The sequence below is a fragment of the Helianthus annuus genome, chromosome 14 (genome assembly GCF_002127325.2).
Source record: "Helianthus annuus cultivar XRQ/B chromosome 14, HanXRQr2.0-SUNRISE, whole genome shotgun sequence".
Classification (NCBI taxonomy): domain Eukaryota; kingdom Viridiplantae; phylum Streptophyta; class Magnoliopsida; order Asterales; family Asteraceae; genus Helianthus; species Helianthus annuus.
In genome coordinates, this window is record NC_035446.2 from 81,931,298 (window position 1) to 81,952,356 (window position 21,059).

Consider the following 21,059-nt stretch of genomic DNA (forward strand, 5'->3'; position numbering starts at 1 on the left):
CATAAGCTTAAATACGTAAGAATATATGTTGATTGTGTTGATTTGCTTCTTGTTGATTGATTATTAGTGTTAGTGATGTTAGACATCATATGGAAACTACTAGATTGTGATTAAACACATGATCTAGTGAGTTAAAGTGGTGATCTTGTGAAAGACCAAGATCATCATACTTTATGTATTCATGAACTTGAATGAAGAAAGTGATTTTCATATGTAAAAATGATTTAAACAAAATACAAATCTTGTGAATAGATGATTTCCAAATGATTTCCTCAAGAAACCAAGTTAAAAAAAAAACCCGTGATAACACTCGACGGTTCGATTGAATGCGGAAAGTAAGATCAAACCGACAAGAACAAAAAGAAAATATTCATTACAAATCAAAGTGTCGCTGCTTAGATCGCACACAATCTCGAAGACTGTCTGGTACGATCTTCGAGAACTTTGCACACAATCCCTAGGATTGTCTAGTACAAGGCTCTCTATTTGGAGCTACATGATTTACAAATGGAGAGCTCTACTACAATATTCTAGATAAGACTACTTATAGGAGCCTCTACCCCATTGGCCCACATGGCCTAGCCCAAGCCCAAGACATAATTAAAACCAAATAAACTTAATAAAGATAAGCGTAAAACTCTGGACCTAACAATTTATGAGATTTACAAAGTCATGGTTTCCAAATAAACTAACCATGTTTTTAGTGTTGAAGCAAGACTAGAAACATGTGTGTAACAAGAAAAATACAAAAGAAGTATTTTTAGAAAAATCATCTTACAAGTTGTAAATGACTAAATCCTTCAAGAATGAGATTTACAAACAAACAACCATGTTTTTAAGGGTAACCAAACCTACTAAATAACATGGTAAGTTACTACAAGTTTTTACAAAAACTTCAAGTTCATGATATAGTGAAATTTACTTGATTTTGACACTCGTTAAGTGTTGAATGAGTTGTTGATGCTTGATGATGATTTAAAAGAAAATAAACACATGTTTTGAAAACATGGAAAACCTCCATTTTTAGGGGAAACTATGCCAAAATTTTAATAAATTTTGACAGTTAGGAAAATATGAGTTTTTGAGAAACTTATTCCCTAAAAATGTATCTAAAAATATTTACCAAGGTTTCCCTAATGTTTGTGATAAGAAATGATGATTTCTTCAAGAGTAAAATTGATATTAAGTATGTATATTTTTGAGAAAAATATATATATTTATTGATCACCAAATTTTGTGCTAAGTGTATGTAGGATGTATTACATGTAATAGTGTATTAGGACTTGAAAATACCCTAAAAACTCCTAAGAAGTGAAAATACGAAAATACACATACAACATGCTTAGACAAATACAAGAAAATATATTTATGAAAATATATTACTTGATAGAATAAACATGGACAAGTTATGATCATAAAATGAAGTTTTGGACAAAATACATAATTCGGGTGAAGAATACAAGATACTTATATTTATTTTTGAGAAAATAATATAAGTAAGACACATAGTTAAAAATATAAATTATTTTTAACACAAGAACAAATACATAAAAGATGGTGACTTGTACTTGTGCGATACAAGTCTAGTGACTAACGTTAATAAAACACGTTTAGGTCACGACGCTAAATAAGCAAATCCGGTGAAGTTTACGACGCAGGAACGCAAAGTTGTGAGTTGATGCTCCCCCTTTTCTTTTAACTGTTTTCAGTTTTATAACTTCGGGGGTGAAATACATGTTACAAATATTACAATGTTTACAAATGGTATGATGGATACAAGAATTTAGGAATGATACGAGAAATCGTGTCACGAATAGGGTACCATAAGCACCATTAATCATGTACATACTAAGACCGCAGAACAAAAGGTTAGATCTAATGGGTTTTCAGGCAGCCACACTCTTGGTGAAAACTAGTACCGAGTAGTGCTTTTGTGTCTCAGTCGTGAATCGAAAACTAGAAAAATGCCTATCGTTTGGATGCTTCCTATGTCATGTCACATGTTAATGGCCTTGCAACCCATTAACAACTTGATACATACAGAAATACTTGATTTATACAAGATACATACCATGTTTTTTTTCATACAAAGTATACAAACGTTCAATACAAGAACTGCATGAATTCACACCAACATTATGTTGACGTTTTTCCAAAAACTCACATGTATTTCAGGTAACTAAAGTTGATGTGCGCGCGGTCTTACTCATGCTCCTGGACGTTGTTTATGTTTATCCTTAAATAAAGTTGTAAACTTTCAGACAATATGCTGTCTTTTGATGTAAACACTAAAACTATGATTTCAGTTATGTAATGTTTGGCATTTGAAGTTATTTTTACGAGCATGTAGTATGTTTACCAATCGTATTCAATGAAAACCTCTCATGATCATACCTCGTGTTTCTGCCTTAGAAAGGAGTGTGACAGATTGGTATCAGAGCTGCGATTGTAGTGAACCCGGATTCCTTCTCGAGTCTAGTCTACAATCTCTAGGATCCTTGCACGAAAACAATTTTTCAAAAGTTTTCATTGCATAAAACTTTCCGCGACATCCACTACCTGAACCTGTTTGCAAAGAGTCAAGAAAAGACACTACGAGAATTAAGAGTGTATTGGAGTAGCACTCGTCTGTGATTAAGAATTACTTGCAATTATGTGTGATAATTGATATATACATATACTAGAAGTAGAATACCACAAGCATACGTGACTTTACCTGAAAACAGTGACCTATCTGAAGGAAGTGATACGAGGATGAAACGAACTGTGCGGACTGTGCAAGGAGTTACGTAATTATGGATGCATACATAATTATGGAATTCAGTGCACATAAACCACAACAAGTCTTGTCACGTATAGATTCCCTCAGTGTAAGAAAAGGTCAAACGTGAACATCTTTCCCCCAGACTATTAAATACTCTATGTGAGTAGTAATGTAGGGTATAAAGACAAGAACCGCCAATGTGAAGTAATGTAGTGTAAGAAAAGGTTATGCTTGTTGCTGTATGAATTGATTTATGCATTTGGCGGATTGTTTGATGTCACTTATGTGGTATATGCCTGTGTATATATATACTACTATTGTCTCGTATGACGATATCAAACAAATGTCTAACCCTAATGTGATGTGTTCTGTCAGAACATGGCACCCAGAAGAGCTGTGAACGCTCGTGATCAACCTCCTCCTCCCCCACTGCAAAGAACTGCTGAAGAGCTGAACACCCTACTGGAAGAAAGGATCTCCGCAGCTATCGCCCAGTACGAGGCGAACCGCACTGAAGACAGTGGAGGACCAAGCAATGCAAGATGTAATGGGAATGGAGATTCATCTGGAGGAAACGCAGCTCAGGGCTGCACTTTCAAGCCGTTTCTCGACTGCAAACCGCTGAACTATGACGGCACTAGAGGTGCAGTGGCGTTTGTACGCTGGACGGAAAGGACTGATGCCACTATCCGCATGATCAAGTGTACCGCGGATCAACAAGTCACTTTTACTACTGGGTTGTTTGTCGATGAAGTTCTGACTTGGTGGAATTTGCAAGTCTAAACTCTGGGTGATGATACCGCTTATGGCATGTCTTGGGATGAGCTGAAGGAGAAAATGAGAGAGAAGTATTGCTCTCGTGCTGAACTCCAAAGGTTGGAGACTGAATTCTAGCATTTGACCATGGAAGGTGCTGACATTACTGGTTATACCCGAAGGTTCCACGATCTGTCGAGGGTGATCCCCTATATGGTGACTCCTGAATTTAAGCGCGTTGAACGCTACATTTGGGGATTGGCCTTAGAATTTTGCAGCATGGTAACCTCGGCCAAACCTACAACAATCACTGAGGTTGTAACTCTGGCTGTCAGCCTTACTGAAGATGCTATCCGAATGAAGAAGTTATCGCTGAACCCTTCTGAGAAGACCGAGACGCATGCTGAATCGTCCAGTGACAAGAAAAGGAAGCATTCGAATCTGAACCAAGCAACCCGCAGCAACAACAAGGGTTTCAACAACAAGAAGCGTGACACTAACCCGCCTCAGGAGGCGAAAACTCTTGCAATCATGAATGCCGCTCCTGCCAAAAGATACCTGGGCACTCTGCCCATTTGCAACAATTGCAAGCGTCATCACGAAGGGGTTTGTCGCATTCCAAAATGCGATAAGCTTGGAAAGCTGGGTCACCACACTGAGGATTGTTGGGGAAAGGAAAGAACGGGAATGGAAACCGCAACGGTGCCGGTAATAGAAATGGTGGAAATGACAATGGTGCTGGTAAAAGGAATGGCAACAGAAATGGGCAGAACCAAGGATGCTTCAGTTGTGGAAGCAAGGATCATTTCATGAAGGACTGCCCAAAAGGAAACAATGCTCAGGCTCGAGCATTCGTAATTGGAGCAAGGAACGCATGCGAGGACCCTAATCTGGTCACCGGTACGTTTCTCGTTAACAATCACTTTGCATCCATATTATTTGACACTGGTGCCGACTATAGTTTCATGTCTGTGGAATTTAAACGCATGCTTGGAATAGAATCTAGTAGATTAGATATTCCTTATTCTATAGAGCTAGCCAATGGTAAACTTGTTGAATCGGGCGAAGTTGTTAGAGGCTGCACATTAGAACTTGGTGAACGAAGATTTAGCATCGATCTCTTACCTATTCAATTGGGTAGCTTCGATGTAGTGGTCGGAATGGACTGGTTGTCCAAGAACAAAGCTGAAGTTATTTGTCATAAGAAAATCATTCGCATCCCTTTGGCGAATGATGAAACTCTCATTGTGCATGGAGAAAAACGAGACGCGCCTCTGCGAATCATCAGTTGTATGAAAGCACAGAAGTGCTTAAGGAAAGGATACGTCGCTTTCCTGGCACATGTTGTAGACAAGAAGGCTGTGGAACCGAAACTCGAAGACATTCCTGTGGTGAAGGAATTCCCTGATGTTTTTCCCAAATATTTGCCAGGACTACCTCCGCAATGACAAGTCGAATTCCGTATAGACTTGGTGCTCCTGTAGCCAAGGCACCCTATCGGCTTGCACCATCCGAAATGCAAGAATTATCTACACAACTCCAGGAGTTGTTGGATAAAGGATTCATAAGGCCAAGCTTCTCGCCTTGGGGAGCTCCAGTATTGTTCGTAAAGAAGAAGGATGGAACCATGCGGATGTGTATCGATTACAGAGAACTGAACAAGCTCACAATCAAGAATCGGTACCCATTACCGAGGATTGATGACTTATTTGATCAGTTGCAAGGATCAAGCTACTATTCCAAGATCGATCTTTGATCTGGATACCATCAGTTAAGGATACAAGAGGAAAGTGTACAAAAAACTGCATTCAGAACACGCTATGGGCATTACGAGTTCCTTGTGATGCCATTCGGACTGACGAACGCGCCGGCGGTATTTATGGATCTGATGAACCGCGTATGCAAACCATATCTCGATAAATTCGTGAATGTATCTATCAATGATATCCTGATTTACTCACGAACGAAAGAAGAGCACGAGCAACACCTCAGAACCATTTTGGAACTACTAAAGAAAGAGAAACTTTATGCAAAGTTTTCGAAATGCGAATTCTGGATTCGCGAAGTACAATTTCTTGGTCATGTTGTGAACGAGAAGGGCATTCATGTAGACCCATCCAAGATTGAAGCAATAAAGAATTGGGAAGCCCCCAAAACCCCAACTGAAGTTCGACAATTTTTGGGCTTAGCAGGTTATTACCGACGGTTTATCAAAAATTTCTCCAAGATAGCTCAACCGCTAACGACCCTTGCACAGAAAGATAAGAAGTACGACTGGGGTGACAAGCAGGAAGAAGCCTTCCAGCTACTTAAAAATAAGCTATGCGATGCACCAATACTATCCTTACCCGAAGGCACTGAAGACTTCGTGGTATACTGCGACGCTTCACGACAAGGTTTGGGTTGCGTGCTTATGCAGCGCCAAAAAGTCATCGCTTACGCTTCAAGACAATTGAAGGTACATGAAAGGAATTATACCACGCACGACTTGGAACTAGGCGCGGTGGTATTCGCCTTGAAGATCTGGCGACACTATTTATAGGGTACTCGATGTACAATCTTCACAAATCACAAAAGTCTACAACACATATTTGATCAGAAGGAACTAAACATGCGTCAGCGACGATGGGTCGAGCTACTAAACGATTATGACTGTGAGATTAAGTACCATCCTGGAAAGGCAAACGTTGTAGCGGACGCGTTGAGCCGAAAAGAAAGGGTTAAGACCCTAAGTGTTCGAGCATTGAAAATGACTATTCGGACGAACCTCACTACACGCATTCATGACGCACAAAAAGAGGCTCTTAAGGGAGAAAACCGTAAAGCTGAATACCTCCGGGGTATGTTGAAATATATGGTGCCAAATGAAGAGGGAACCTTATACTTTAAGAAGCGTATTTGGGTTCCGCTCTATGGCGGTATTCGAGAATTCATCCTTGATGAAGCGCACAAATCGAGATACTCGATCCATCCAGGATCAGACAAAATGTATCAAGACTTAAAGGATTATTATTGGTGGCCGAAACTCAAGAGCGACGTTGCTGTTTATGTTGGAAAATGCCTAACATGTGCTAAGGTTAAGGCTGAATATCAGAAACTGTCCGGCCTACTGCAACAACCAGAGATACCCGTGTGGAAGTGGGAGCAAATCTCGATGGACTTCATAACGAAATTACCCAGGACCCCTAGAGGGCACGATATGATATGGGTGATAGTTGATTGGTTAACGAAATCTGCGCATTTCCTACCAATTCGAGAGAAGGATAGCACTGGAAAGCTTGCTGAGATATACCTAAAAGAATTCGTGGCACGTCATGGAGTGCCTATCTCGATTATTTCAGACAGAGATGGACGCTTTGTCTCAAGAATCTGGCAATCCTTTCAGGAAGCCTTTGGATCTCAGCTAGATCTAAGCACGGCCTTCCATCCGCAAACAGACGGTCAGAGCGAACGGACTATACAAACGCTGGAAGATATGCTTCGCGCATGTGTTATGGACCTAGGCGGCAGCTGGGATACTCATCTACCTTTAGTTGAGTTTTCCTGCAATAACAGTTATCATACAAGCATAAAAGTCGCACCGTTCGAAGCTCTGTATGGCCGCAAGTGTCGCTCGCCAATATGTTGGGCAGACGCTGGAGATAAACGTATGGTTGGTCCTGAATTGGTACAAGAGACAACCGACAAGATTATGCAGATCCGAGAGCGCATTAAGGCGGCTCGAGATCGACAAAAGAGCTACGCGGATCCTAGAAGAAAACCATTAGAATTCGAGGTGGGAGACAAAGTTTTGTTAAAGGTCTCACCTTGGAAGGGCGTAGTAAGATTTGGAAAACGTAGAAAGCTGAATCCACGATACATCGGACCATTCAAAATCTTGGAAAGAATTGGTACCGTGGCATACAAGTTGGAATTACCGGAAGAACTTAATGGAGTACATGATACGTTCCATGTATCCAACCTCAAGAAGAGTCCAACACAAGAAAACGTGATCATCCCTACGGATGAAGTGCATATTGATGACACCCTCTGATTTACAGAACAACCCGTTGTGGTTGAAGACTGGAAAGTCAACAAGACCAGGAGGAGCACTGTCAAACTTGTCAAAGTACGTTGGAACTCAAAGCACGGACCCGGGTACACGTGGGAACGTGAAGACCAGTTTAAAGAAAAGTACCCCCACCTGTTTAAGAAAACTCATGCGAGAGATAGATCAGCCTGAATTTCGGGACGAAATTCTTTTAACGGGGGGAGACTGTGACAACTGGAACCAAACCGGTAATTTCCGTACACTTTAATTATTATTTAATGACTGCAATTATGTGCTTAAATGTCAACAATGTCTGATTTCATACTATACAAGTGAATTCATGCACGTTTTATACTACAAGATATTGCTTTATGCATTAATGAACAGCGTTGCGTCAGAAATACTAGTAAACTCACCGGTAAGACACATTGTGTCAACAATCCTGCAGAAAGCAGTCAGACAATAGAATTGGGGCCTAGGTGTAGGTCCAACGTCAAGAATACATTAAAACCCAAGAGTACATACAAGGGTTAGCATATAGACTTTCCGGAAGCTAAAATACGCACTAAAAAGCACCCGAAACACACTTTAAATGCTGAATTTTACATATTTCAGCAAAATTCAGCATTGTAACAAGATTGTAGCATGTAAAAATATGACAAATTGATCCAGAATACTTTCCTAAGTGTCGGGAGTTGAAAGTATCACAAAAAGGGACATAAAGGACACTAAACGGTGCAATTTAGCACTTTAACGAACCGGTATTTAACCGAACAACCAGACATTACCCGGAATTTCAAAATACTACTAGAAACATTGTTTAAATATTTTGAGCTAGTTATGATCACTGAACACCCTAACACACTATATAACACCATATATGTTTAACACCTAAACACTACACTTGAAATCCAACCATTTAACTTAACTACCCATGAAATTACATTTAACCCCCCCCCCATTACATGTGGACGGTCACATGTGGGCCCCCACTAAGATCCTTACTTGATCTTATATAATTCACTTAATCTTCCTAAGATTTATCCAAGATTATGCTATGTACTAAAGGAACATAGGATCCATTGGATAAAGGTTTAACATGTTATAAGATGGACCATAAGCTCCCCATCATTTCACACACCAACTCTCCTTCTTCCTCCTCTCCAAACTCGGCCGGAACTACCACCCACATCACCACCTTCATTCAACTTTGATCACCCAATTCCAAATTCATTTAAAGGTGCTAGAATGTGATTAAGGAAGTTGGAAGCTTGTGGATCTTGAAGGACCTTCTTCGTTTGCTTTTATCCAACACTTTTGTGGTCTTCAAGTTCTAGTAATCTTCCCTAGCCTTGTTGCTAGTGGTGAGCCCTCAAAATCTCTTATTTCTTCATAGCTTGATGGTTAAAAGATGGTATATATTGTTAAACACAAGAACACTAAAGGATATGAACATGAATCTTTAACATAAGCTTAAATACGTAAGAATATATGTTGATTGTGTTGATTTGCTTCTTGTTGATTGATTATTAGTGTTAGTGATGTTAGACATCATATGGAAACTACTAGATTGTGATTAAACACATGATCTAGTGAGTTAAAGTGGTGATCTTGTGAAAACAAGATCATCATACTTTATGTCTTCATGAACTTGAATGAAGAAACTGATTTTCATATGTAAAAATGATTTAAACAAAATACAAATCTTGTGAATAGATGATTTCCTCAAGAAACCAAGTTTATTTATGAGATTTACAAAGTCATGGTTTCCAAATAAACTAACTATGTTTTTAGTGTTGAAGCAAGACTAGAAACATGTGTGTAACAAGAAAAATACAAAAGAAGTTTTTTTAGAAAAATCATCTTACAAGTTGTAAATGACTAAATCCTTCAAGAATGAGATTTACAAGCAAACAACCATGTTTTTAAGGGTAACCAAACTTACTAAATAACATGGTAAGTTACTACAAGTTTTTACAAAAACTTCAAGTTCATGATATAGTGAAATTTACTTGATTTTGACACTCATTAAGTGTTGAATGAGTTGTTGATGCTTGATGATGATTTAAAATAAAATAAACACATGTTTTGAAAACATGGGAAACCTCCATTTTTAGGGGAAACTATGCTAAAATTTGTATAAATTTTGACACTCAGAAAAATATGAGTTTTTGAGAAACTTATTCCCTAAAAATGTATCTAAAAATATTTAACAAGGTTTCCCTAATGTTTGTGATAAGAAATGATGATTTCTTCAAGAGTAAAATTGATATTAAGTATATATATTTTTGAGAAATATATATATATATATATATATATATATATATATATATATATATATATATATATATATATATATATATATATATTTATATTTATTGATCACCAAATTTTGTGCTAAGTGTATGTAGAATGTATTACATGTAATAGTGTATTAGGACTTGAAAATACACTAAAAACTCCTAAGAAGTGAAAATATGAAAATACACATACAACATGCTTAGACAAATACAAGAAAATATATTTATGAAAATATATTACTTGATAGAATAAATAACTTGGACAAGTTATGATCATGAAATGAAGTTTTGGACAAAATACATAATTCGGGTGAAAAATACAAGATACTTATATTTATTTTTGAAAAAATAATATAAGTAAGACACATAGTTAAAAATATAAATTATTTTTAACACAAGAACAAATACATAAAAGATGGTGACTTGTACTTGTGCGATACAAGTCTAGTGACTAACGTTAATAAAACACGTTTAGGTCACGGCGCTAAATAAGCAAATCCGGTGAAGTTTACGACGCAGGAACGCAAAGTTGTGAGTTCATGCTCCCCTTTTTCTTTTAACTGTTTTCAGTTTTATAACTTCGGGGGTGAAATACATGTTACAAATGTTACAATGTTTACAAATGGTATGATGGATACAAGAATTGAGGAATGATACGAGAAATCGTGTCACGAATTGGGTACCATAAGCACCGTTAATCGTGTACATACTAAGACCGCAGAATAAAAGGTTAGATCTAATGGGTTTTCAGGCAGCCACACTCTTGGTGAAAACTAGTACCGAGTAGTGCTTTTGTGTCTCAGTCGTGAATCGACAACTAGAAAAATGCCTATGTTTTGGATGCTTCCTATGTCGTGTCACATGTTAATGGCCTTGCAACCCATTAACAACTTGATACATACAGAAATACTTGATTTATAAAAGATACATACCATGTTTTTTTTTTTCATACAAAGTATACAAACGTTCAATACAAGAACTGCATGAATTCACACCAACATTATGTTGACGTTTTTCCAAAAACTCACATGTATTTCAGGTAACTAAAGTTGATGTGCGCGCGGTCTTACTCATGCTCCTGGACGTTGTTTATGTTTATCCTTAAATAAAGTTGTAAACTTTCAGACAATATGCTGTCTTTTGATGTAAACACTAAAACTATGATTTCAGTTATGTAATGTGTCATTTGAAGTTATTTTTACGAGCATGTAGTATGTTTACCAATCGTATGTGATGTGTGTAAAATGCAACATATAAATCACATCAGTTAAGGCATAAAACTAACCCTTTTTGAGTACTAATGTTGGAAAAATAGTGTTTTTGTCTTCCTTTTGTATTTTCAGGATTAAATGAGCTCAAAATCACAAAAGAAGCAAAAAGACAACTAATTCTACCATAAATACAAGAAAAGGAACAAAAGTAGACTGCCCGGACCCTCAACGGTACCTCCCAAAGCAAAGGAGAAGAAACAGAGTCTGAACACGCCCCGTGTCCAGCGAACACGGGGGCGTGCCTAGGAAGCAGCAGAAAAGACAAACCAGTAGAAGCTTCCATTGCCCACCACGGGGCCGTGTCCAGCGGGCACGGGGGCGTGGTGAAAGTATAGCAGGCGCATTAATTGTAATTGCGAATTACAATTAATGAAGAGAGAGAATGTCAGACGGGCACGGGGCCGTGTCCAGCGGACACGGGGCCGTGTCCAGCCTTCTGTTCAGCCTATAAATAGAGGGGCTTGGTTTCATTCTCTCTCATCCCTTGGCACACCACCTCTCTCACACTTCATCCACCACCCACCAACACCATAACACCATCATCCACCACCATCATCCATTGTCCATCGTAGAGTGTGTGAGTCGTCTCGGGATCCAAGATTGATCGTAAGAGTTCTTGACAATCAAGGCCATGTTTGCCTAAGTCTCTTACATCACTTGGTGAAGACAAGTGTTTAGTATAATACTTTTTATTTTTAATCTTTTGCACTTTTTATTTGGTTTTGTATTAATGACTTTAATAACTAGTTACTTATGTTGAAGGTGATCTTTCCTTATCGTTTGTCCGTGGTGTCTTGGCATTATTTTACTGTCTATATAAAATAAAAGATTTTCACCATTCATATCTCAACGGTCTATATGGAGGTATGTTGGCTACCTGGTCGGGGGTTAAGGGAACGGTTTGGTAAGGGTCTTGCCCTTGTTCAGCGTTTAGAGGTCCTGCTTGGGACCTGGGTCAAATTTAGTAGGATCTCCTTCAATGCCCATAGGTATTGGATGGCGGGGATCCAAACTCTTTGACCCCCTCATAAGTTAACTACTATTAATACTATAACCCGGCTATTTAGGACTGTATCCTTGCTGACTCAGACTACTTAGCCGAGGGTAACGTCACCGCCAAAAGCGGGGCCTACCACAATTTGCATTAATAACTTAATTCGTTATCTTTCAATAATCCGACCCTTTAGGATTGTATCCTTGCTGACTCAAACTACTGGGTTGAGGGTAACGTCGCCTTCAAAAGAGGGGCCTACTACAATAACTAAGATAATCTCTTAAACAAGTGCAAAAGTGCAAAAATAATCAAAGGTTATACTAATACACGTGTCGGATCCAAGTGATTCATCTTGTCTATCTGTTTTTATTTTATTTTTATTTTCAGCATTTAGTTAGTTTTTATTTTTCTTAGTTTAAAACATTTTTCTAACTTTTTGATTTGATTAGACGTTGAGGATAAACCGGTATTAAAAGCTCTTGTGTCCTTGGACGACCTCGGTATCTTACCAACACTATACTACGTCCACGATGGGTGCACTTGCCCATATGTGTGTTTAGTGTTAGTGAATATCGTGTTTTATAAATTTAAAAATTGGCTAAAAGTGTAAAAAGGGGCTTAAATACTCATCAAAAATATAACACACTTCACGCACATCAAGTTTTTGGCGCCGTTGCCGGGGACACAAGGATTTTAAGAAAGTTAGGAATCAGCGGCCTAATCATATTTTTATTTTTCTTTAATTTTTAGGATTTTTTTCTTAGTTTTTCAGCTTCTACAGAGCTCAACACGGGGCCGTGCCCGCTGAACACGCCCCGTGCTCAATCATTGGAACTGGCAATCCTGTTTTAAGTCAGACAGTAGGCTGAACACGGGGCCGTGTCCACTCAACACGCCCCCGAGCCCAAGATTCAGTTGCTGAAAACAGAACCGTTAGATCCCGGCGGTTGGTAATTTCTGACACAAACATGAGTGATAGTAATTCTTTTTACTTTCGGCACTCTTATGGTTTGTGGTGTCGAATATGTGGAGGCGAACATGAGGAATTAAAATGTTATTTTCTCACTTATAGGCCCCACTATATAGACCCACCGATTCCTTATAACCTTAAGAGGGGCGAAAGTAAAAATAAGCACTATTTCTCCCTCGAATGCGCCCAGCCAGATATTCTAGGAGAAATGCTCCTTGACGAGTTATTTCAACTAGAAGAACTACTTCTCAATTGGTCAAAAGAACTTAGGAAGGATTTTTTAGATCCATCCCAAGATGATGACCATGAGGAAATGTTGGAACCGCATTCCGACAACCTCGTTGCTCCCGAAAATACCTTCTTACCTAGAAAAGACGTGGACGATAGTCGTCCCTGTGCCGATTGTGCCGTGAAGGACTCCCCATCGACTTCGTTCGGTGCATACATAGACCTGAGCGATTCGGCATACACCTTCTTTAACAAGAGCCCGGAAAAGGGTTGGACTTGTCCACCTAGAATGAAAATAGGAATTACCCTCACCGATAACCTCTTGCGTTCTCGCCTTAGTATAGGACAATTAAGGTATCTTAGGCACTTTGGGGTTGTTCCAACAAGTCAAGAGCCACCCGATATAAATTAACTCCTTAGTAAGAGACAAAACTCCATAAAACAGCCTGCCGACACGGGGCCGTGCCCGGTCAACACGCCCCCGTGTTCACTCAGAAGAAATATAACCTCGACTCGGGTCTAGCCAAGGACCCTTATAAACGTGGCGCACCACGGAGGCATTCCGCGGAACTATCCTTAGTTTAGTTTAATCTTTTAGTTTTTGCAGAATAAAACACACTCATGGTGGTAATGGATGAAAAAGGGAACGAGAAAAATGGAACCATGCAAGAAGAACAGAGCAACCCGACAAAAATCTCCATCACAGAAGGCTCAACACGGGCCGTGCCCAACCAACACGGCCCCGTGCTGAGCCCCCTGCAGAAAATAACCCAGTTCAGGTAACTGGACACGGGCCGTGTTCAGCGGACACGCCCCCGTGTCCAGGCTTCTGTTTCAATTCTCTAATTTTTGTTACTGGCACTTGACCACGGGGCCGTGCCCGGTCAACACGGGGCCGTGTCCAGGATGCCAGTAACACAAAACTTTGCTTTTAAACCCACTTTTACACATTCTAATCAACCAAAAACTTTATTTTTGGACACATTGAGGACAATGTGTAATTTAAGTGTGGGGGGGATGCTAAAACCTTGAAATTTTGCAAAATCCTAAACACAAGCCTTACACAAAACTCTATTGGAACCGCTAAACACCCCAAATTTTTTTCAAAAACTTTTTCAATTTTTTTATTTACTTGTCTTAGTTTAAGTTGGGAATAACAAGTTCTAAAAAGGTTATATTTTTACAAGTTTACAACCGATAGCGTCGTGATAAAAAAAGAACCAACATAAGAAAATTATGAAACGGCATAACAAGTCTAGTTAAAAATTTGATTATATATACTTGGTCACATTAAAAACCCATTCCCACAAAAGTGAGTTTTGAGCCTTTATTGAGCACAAAAATATACATATTTAGATTAAATGCTCATTTTTCGTTTCTTGTGTGAATAGCCGCTTGGTTCTTACAAATCTAGAACTTGCCACGACGATACATTCCCGGTCCTTACCAACTTAAACCCAAGTAAGTAAATGATGGAGGCATTAGGATTAACCATTTTTCTTTCAAAACCATTATTTTTCATTTTTTTTATTACCTACCCAAAATCCCCCTAGATAGCCCCTTTGAGCCTAAACCTTTCATTTCATTACCCCAAAACCCTTTTTACCCACCAAAAACCTTTTTATTTTTCACCCTTTATTTTAGTAACAAGCTCGCTTTTTCGTAAACTCACCTTTTTATGTGACGATCAAAAAAAAAATATAGTGATGAAGTCAAAAACAAACAAAAGCTATATAAAAGCTTGTTTGGAGAAATACTTCAAAAAAATAAAAAGTCACTAAAAACAAGGTATTTCACGAAAACGGACGCTTGTTACGATTTTTGCCCTTTTTACTAACCACTAACCAACCACCCACCTTTAACCCAAGCCTAACCCTTTACCCCAAAAAGTCCTCTTGATATTTACAAAGTTAAAAAGGAGGAGGATTGATTGCTTGGCAAGCCTATGGAAGGCGTAAATTCCATGCCGCTCTCGAGTGATTCACTAAAATATACACCTTCGGCCGAGTGTTGAGTGATCTCCCGTGAGGTATGTGAACTTGTATATAAATGGAATTTTAATAAGGCATGCTATGCCCAAATAAGTAATTTATCTTATGAAACGTTCAAAATAAATCATAACGAATAGGATTGTAAATAAATAAAAATAAAACTTACAAAGACCTTGGATTCCCGACACTCTAGGACAAGCTAAAAACTTCTCTTCTACCTATTCCATTTTGGAGTGTAAGCCACATTTAAAGAGTTTTGCTTGAGGACAAGCAAAAGTTCAAGTGTGGGGGTATTTGATGTGTGTAAAATGAAACATATAAATCACATCAATTAAGGCATAAAACTAACCCTTTTTGAGTACTAATGTTGGAAAAATAGTGTTTTTGTCTTCCTTTTGTATCTTCAGGATTAAATGAGCTCAAAATCACAAAAGAAGCAAAAAGACAACTAATTCTACCATAAATACAAGAAAAGGAACAAAAGTAGACTGCCCGGACCCTCAACGGTACCTCCCAAAGCAAAGGAGAAGAAACAGAGTCTGAACACGCCCCGTGTCCAGCGAACACGGGGGCGTGCCCAGGAAGCAGCAGAAAAGACAAACCAGTAGAAGCTTCCATTGCCCACCACGGGGCCGTGTCCAGCGGGCACGGGGGCGTGGTGAAAGTACAGCAGGCGCATTAATTGTAATTGCGAATTACAATTAATGAAGAGAGAGAATGTCAGACGGGCACGGGGCCGTGTCCAGCGGACACGGGGCCGTGTCCAGCGGACACGGGGCCGTGTCCAGCGGACACGGGGCCGTGTCCAGCCTTCTGTTCAGCCTATAAATAGAGGAGCTTGGTTTCATTCTCTCTCATCCCTTGGCACACCACCTCTCTCACACTTCATCCACCACCCACCACCACCATAACACCATCATCCACCACCATCATCCATTGTCCATTGTAGAGTGTGTGAGTCGTCTCGGGATCCAAGATTGATCGTAAGAGTTCTTGACAATCAAGGCCATGTTTGCCTAAGTCTCTTACATCACTTGGTGAAGACAAGTGTTTAGTATAATACTTTTTATTTTTAATCTTTTGCACTTTTTATTTGGTTTTGTATTAATGACTTTAATAACTAGTTACTTATGTTGAAGGTGATCTTTCCTTATCGTATGTCCGTGGTGTCTTGGCATTATTTTACTGTCTATATAAAATAAAAGATTTTCACCATTCATATCTCCACGGTCTATATGGAGGTATGTTGGCTACCTGGTCGGGGGTTAAGGGAACGGTTTGGTAAGGGTCTTGCCCTTGTTCAGCGTTTAGAGGTCCTGCTTGGGACCTGGGTCAAATTTAGTAGGATCTCCTTCAATGCCCATAGGTATTGGATGGCGGGGATCCAAACTCTTTGACCCCCTCATAAGTTAACTACTATTAATACTATAACCCGGCTATTTAGGACTGTGTCCTTGCTGACTCAGACTACTTAGCCGAGGGTAACGTCACCGCCAAAAGCGGGGCCTACCACAATTTGCATTAATAACTTAATTCATTATCTTTCAATAATCCGACCCTTTAGGATTGTATCCTTGCTGACTCAAACTACTGGGTTGAGGGTAACGTCGCCTTCAAAAGAGGGACCTACTACAATAACTAAGATAATCTCTTAAACAAGTGCAAAAGTGCAAAAATAATCAAAGGTTATACTAATACACGTGTCGGATCCAAGTGATTCATCTTGTCTATCTGTTTTTATTTTATTTTTATTTTCAGCATTTAGTTAGTTTTTATTTTTCTTAGTTTAAAACATTTTTCTAACTTTTTGATTTGATTAGACGTTGAGGATAAACCGGTATTAAAAGCTCTTGTGTCCTTGGACGACCTCGGTATCTTACCAACACTATACTACGTCCACGATGGGTGCACTTGCCCATATGTGTGTTTAGTGTTAGTGAATATCGTGTTTTATAAATTTAAAACTTGGCTAAAAGTGTAAAAAGGGGCTTAAATACTCATCAAAAATATAACACACTTCACGCACATCAGTATGCAATGAAAAACTCTCATGATCACACCTCGTGTTTCCGCCTTAGAAAGGGGTGTGACATAATTATTATCTAATATCTGCAATTATGTGCTTAAATGTCAACATTTTCTGATTACATGCTATACATGTGATTCATGCACGTTTTATACTTCAAAAATTGCTTTGTGCATTACTTTAAGCGTTGCGCCAGAAAGACTAGTAAACTCACCGGTAAGACACTCTATGTCAGCATTTCAGTAGAAAGCAGTCAGACAATAGAATTAGGGTCTAGGAGTAGGTCTAACAATAAAAATACATTAAAACCCAAGTATGGATACAAGGGTTAACTCATAGACTTCCCGGAAGCTAATCTATGCATTAAAAAGCACCCGAAACTCACTTTAAATGCAGAATTCTGCACAATTCAGCCATAATTCAACTATACTTCAGATTTTAACACCAAAATATCATGCAGAATTTATGAATTAGTGTCCAGAATAATTTACAAAGTGTCGGGAATTGAAACTGTCACAAAAGGTGCTTCATACTTAGTGAAACTGCGCAATTTAGCACTTTAACGAACCGTAACGAAAGGAACAACCGGACACTACCCGAAACACCAAATTTTCACTAGAAATATTGTTTTAGTGTTACGAAGCTAGTTATGGTCACCAAACATCATATCACATCTCATAAACACTAATCACATAAAATACCTAACTAACACCATTACTTTCCAACTAAATCATGAAACTTACCATTGAAATGAAACTAATACCCCCTCCCCCCCCCCACCCCATCTTGGACAGTTAGGGACAAGGGTCCCACAAGTGATTTTATTTGATTATTTTTGATCCATTGTTGGAGAATATTCCAACATATATACCAGAAAGATTGTGAGAATTTTATGAAAGCCATAAAATAATATCATAACATCATTCACCATCTTCTAACACTCCAAACACCCTCTTCTTCCCTTCCTTGCTCTCGGCCTCACTCACACAACCACACACTTTTGATTTTGATCATCCTACAACCATTTCAAGGCCACTACAAGGTGTAAGGAGCCTATCTAAGTAAGCTTGAAGTATAGGAACATGAAGGACCTCTTTGTGGAGCCTTTAACCACTCATTTTCTTCCATAAACATCATCATCATTCTTGTGCCACTTCCCTAGCCATTAGAGCTAGTAGTAAGCTTCTTGATCTTGTATTTACTTCTAATCATAATGGTTAAAGTTTTATGTAAGTGGTTAAACTAAGAAATCACAAAGAAATAAGAAGATGATCACTAACATAAAGCTAAATAACATGAAATCTAAGTTGATTAAGTGTATGTATGGACTTTGTTTGTTGATTTCTTGTGTTTAGGTGTAGATCACCATAAAAAGGCTTGCTAGATGATGATTAAACACATGATCTAGCAAGTATAAGGATGGATCTTAAAGAAATCATAATGATCATCCTTTATGTGAATCATGAACTTGGAAATGAAGTTGTTTTAGAGTATGATGATGATTAATACATGTTAAAAGTCTTGTAAAAGGATGATTAAAAATAATTTTCTCAAGAAACCAAAGTTATTTACAAGATTAACATGATCATGATTTTAAAGGAAGTAAATATGTTTTTAGTGTTAAAACAAGACTAGAAACATGTTTGTAACAAGAAAAATACAAAAGAATTATTTTTGGAAAAATCATCTTACAAGTTGTAAATGACTAAATCTTTCAAGAAAGTGATTTACAAACAACTAACCATGTTTTAAAGGGCAACTAAACCTACAAAATAACATGGTAAGTTACTACAAGTTTTTACAAAATTTCAAGTTCATGATGTAGTGTAATTTACATGATCTTGGCTTATGGTAAGTCTTGATTAAATTGTTGATGATTGATGATGATTTTAAAAGAAAATGATATGCTTTGAAAGCATGAAAACCTCCATTTTTAAGGGGAAACTATAGCAAAATTTTTGTAGAAATTAAACACTTAGAAAAATATTTTTAAACAAGTGTTTATAAGTAAATTTTGAACATGGTTTTCATATAAAAGTTTGCCATAATTTTTATTACAAAGATTACAAACATTGGAAGTTGATTTTTGATAAATAAAAGTGACTAAGTATATATTTAGGAAAATATATTTAGATGTCACAATATGTGTGTTACTTGTATATTATGTGTAGTAGTTATATTATTTTTGGAACTTGAAAATAATATAACACACAAATACACTAAAAGTTGGAATACAAAATACTACCAAAATTCCAAGAAAACACATATATGAATTATACCCGAATATCGGACAATCGGACGAATGGACTTATGGACTATAAGTAATATATTCCGGAAATAAATCCGTAACTTAACAAATGTGACGAACGGTATTTTTTTGAAACCAAGGGAATGGCAAAATATGAATTCTTACAAGTATTACAAAATATATCATATTTTTGTCAAATAGAAAATATATTATTTTGGATGGAGAAAAATATATATTTTCTTAAACAAGATAAAAATATATTATTTTGGGTGAAAACTAGAAAAATATATTTTCTAAAGCTAATCTTAAAAATATATATTATTCTGGAGATTTATATGGAAATATACTTATTTTTGCCAAATAAATTTATAGATATTTTTCTATAAAAATCCTCTCAAAATATGTATATTTTGAGAATATAAAGTGGTGATTTCTAGTTCTCTAAAAATAATGTTCCGGAAAAATAATCACAAGTTTAAGTATAAAATGCTTAATAAATACAAGAAAATACATACCCCCATTCATATAAATACATACCGGAATACACCATCAATTTTTGGCAAAATACACAAGTATGAATATACACAAATACAAGTATTCCTATGCTTGGGAAAATATACGTGTAGAATATATTAACCCAAGTTGAAAATATATTACTTTAACAATATTCCAAATAATTGGATAAATATAATTTAAGTTAAAATATTAATATTTTAACTAAAAATTATACCTTGAATTATATAATACATCAAGGATGTAACTCAAAATATACCAATGATTCCAAAATAAGTCTTTATAAGCAACTAAGACTAATAGTCGTTACACGACCTAAACATCTAAGAAAACATAGTACGTGGGGAAGTTTACACGACGCTCTAAGCAAACCCGGTGAAGTTTATGACGCACGATACGCAAAACTGTGAGTTCATGTCCCCACTTTAAACTTTTACTTGTTTTCTAAACTTGGGGAAAATACATGTACTGTGGTATGTTGATTACAAAAACTAAGGAATGATACTATAGATAATGTGACGTATAGGGTGCCATAAGCACCATTAATCAATTACATACCAAGACCGCGGAACAAAAGGTTAGATCTAATGGGTTTCAGCCAACCACACTCTTGGCAACTCTTTTACCAAGAAGTGCTTTTGTGTCTCTAGTCGTGAATCGACAAGTAAAAATGCCTATGGTTTGGATGCTTCCTATGTCTTTACACATGTTAATAGCCTAGCTAGCATTAGCGATCTCGTATTCCTTACATTTACAGAAGCACTTATTTCAGTACAATTACATACCATGTTTTCTACAGCGAATCGAATGCTTAACTGTTTTACACAAAACTGCATGAATTCATACCAACATTATGTTGACGATTTTCCAAAACTTACATGTATTTCAGGTAACTAAAGTGGATGTGCGTGCGGTCTTACTCTTGCTCCTGGATGTCGTCTATGTTTTAGTCATGTCATGTCAAGACT